Source organism: Wasmannia auropunctata, unplaced genomic scaffold (genome assembly GCF_000956235.1).
Source record: "Wasmannia auropunctata unplaced genomic scaffold, wasmannia.A_1.0 LD336053.1, whole genome shotgun sequence".
NCBI lineage: Eukaryota > Metazoa > Arthropoda > Insecta > Hymenoptera > Formicidae > Wasmannia > Wasmannia auropunctata.
Genome location: NW_012026837.1, coordinates 491,388 through 491,945, shown reverse-complemented (window position 1 = coordinate 491,945; position 558 = coordinate 491,388).

The window sequence follows — 558 nt, the reverse complement described above, 5'->3', positions numbered from 1 at the left end:
TGCAATGTCATAACATTTTTAAGACTCAAACACTCTCTGCTTTTGGTTTTTGTGAAAAAAACAGTTTATTGGGACGAAAAATCTCACTTAGGCCATTTTAAAGTAGAGGCCTTACCCTTCAAAACGCGCTAAGGAACAATGTCCTGCGATTCCTGGAAGCCGAGATGTTGGTTTCTGAAAATCGACAAAATTTGCAGTTTTTAAAGTGCTAATTTTTTTGCGTAGTGTATTTATATGGATTCATATATATAATCATTATTATTACACGGTTATTATTTAGTTTATTACACGAATCATTAAATTAAACGTTTTCTGAAGGTAAATATTTCTTGAGATTAAAAGATTTAAAGTGTAAGAATAATTACTCATTATATTGTTCTATTTTTTAATCAGAAACAATATTTTATAATTTTATTAGTATATATGTAAGAATCACATTCAGGTCGATTCTCACAATCGTGAAGAAATAGGCGGCTCGATGCTATAAACGAGATTTTATTCAGATTATATTTACACTATATACAGTAAGCGACGGCACAGACATCCACGTTCCTAACC